Genomic DNA, 1,849 nt, shown 5'->3' with positions numbered 1-1,849 from the left:
CCCCGGCCCTGCCCGAGGAGCCTGCGGGGGCCAAGCCCAGGTGCCCCTTCTCGGACATTTTCAACACCAGCGAGAACTCGATGGAGAAGCACATTAACACTTTTCTGCAGAACGTGCAGATTCTGCTCGAGGCCGCCAGCTACCTGGAGCAGATCGAGAAAGAAAACAAAAGTAAGTTTGGGGGCCCCTGCTCTTCCTCGGCGCCCGGCTCTTTCTTTCTCCCCTACTTGGGCGACCCCTGTCGCGAGCTCGGCCCGTGGCCCCCCTCACCCCCCCACCACACACATCCAGCCCTTGGCAGTAAAGCCGATGACACCGGAGAAAGGACACGCACGCACAAAGCTGCTAAAGATGTAACAAAGACGGGCGAGGGGGAGAGAGGGGCCTGTCGGTGCGTCGGTCTGTCCGTCTCCGGCGGGCTAGGGCTGGGAGGATGTCCCAGCGGAGGAGCGGGGGAGTGTTGTTGTTTGCTGACAACTGAGCCGAGAGCTCATCTCTTTGAGGTCGCTTTTCTTCCTTTTTTTTTTTTTTTTTCCGGAGCCTTCTCAGGCAGACAAGTGTTGTTTTTCTGTCGCTCGTTCCTGGGTGGGGTGGGGATTAGAAGCCGAAAGTTGGAAACCATAGGCAGAGCTCAGAGGTTCCAGAAAGAAAACACACAGACACACAGTACAACAATAACAACCAAACAGCTCTCCACGGCGTGGGCTCGGCTCTGTCTCTCTCTCTCTCTCTCTCTCTCCCTCCTACTTCGCCTTTTTCCTTCCTTCTCGCAGCAGGACTGGGCTCAGGCCATCACGTCCACGGACACAGTCCCCCAGTTGCCCTGGGGTGCCACCGCCGCCCCCCCAAAGAAAGAGGCCGGCGGGGCCAAGCAACGCCAGCAGCTCGCCCCGGACACGCCGTCCTGAGCCCGGGAAACTTGGCCGTGGGGACGCGGCTAGAAGGAAACTTTGGGATCTTGGAGGAACAATAGTTGGGGAACAAGGTGTGGGCTGTTGTGTGCTTTTTCTTTATTTTCCGGGAGACGGTTCCTGAGTGAGCGCGCAGGGCAAGCAAGGCAAACGCCTTCCTGGTCGATTTCTACCTCCCCCCCCCAACCCGCCCACCCCCAGATTCACGTGGAGAATAGTGCGTGGGTGGGGGTGTGCTGGGAACCCCACCGTGGCCTGGCCTCTTTTTTGTATTTATTTGTTTCATTTTTGCCACTACCAGCCAGGTCCCCCAGCTTTCCCCAGGCAGTCGACTCAGCGCCCTAACGGGGGCACGCGTGTGCAGCGTATCCAGCACGGTCCTCAGAATAATAGCTGTGAAAAGGACGAAGGGAACTAGGCAGACAGACCGACAGACAGGAGGAAACCGGGATGTTTAATGTGTCCGAACAAGTAGGAAGATCAGTGAGGTGCGAGTGTGTGTGTGTGTGTGTGTGTGTGTGTGTGAGAGAGAGAGAGAGAAAGAAAGAAGAAAGGTCCCGATTGCAACGTGTCAGATCTTGCAACCTTCCCCCCACCCAACACAACAACCCTCAGACACAAAAACACCATTGCTGACCGACACCCCAGGTCTTTAGGGTTAAAGTAACCGTGTGTTGGCAGCGCAATTATGCAGACGCTGTAAGGCCAAAACAAGGATTTGTGTTGCGAGGTCGGTGGTGCGTTCTTTTCTTTCTCTTCTCGCCTGTTTTCCCGGAGTGCTTGGGTTGCGAGAGAGGCGCATCGCAGGCTATGCAGCCGAATCGCTTCGCAATTATTCATGCTGGTGGTGGTGGTGGGGCAGGGGTGGGGCGCTGGTGGGTGCAGGTCTGTGTGCCCTCTCTGTGCACTTCAGGCAAGGTTGATCTCTTCGGGCGTGG

General features: G+C 57.0%; 1 protein-coding gene across 1 annotated transcript in view; it reads left to right on the top strand.

Annotated features, from left to right (window-relative positions):
* Positions 1-1,521: 1,521 nt before the first annotated feature.
* The window catches only part of MXI1 (MAX interactor 1, dimerization protein), an 80,902-nt gene continuing 80,574 nt past the window's right edge, over positions 1,522-1,849 (top strand). The window contains exon 1 of the mRNA XM_011927895.1: positions 1,522-1,641. The gene's annotated coding sequence lies outside the window, so the exon portion shown is untranslated. The remainder of the gene's footprint in view (positions 1,642-1,849) is intronic.

Source organism: Colobus angolensis, unplaced genomic scaffold (genome assembly GCF_000951035.1).
Source record: "Colobus angolensis palliatus isolate OR3802 unplaced genomic scaffold, Cang.pa_1.0 Scaffold75, whole genome shotgun sequence".
NCBI lineage: Eukaryota > Metazoa > Chordata > Mammalia > Primates > Cercopithecidae > Colobus > Colobus angolensis.
The sequence above is the reverse complement of the archived record's forward strand: the minus strand, read 5'-3'. Positions and strand labels throughout refer to the sequence as shown.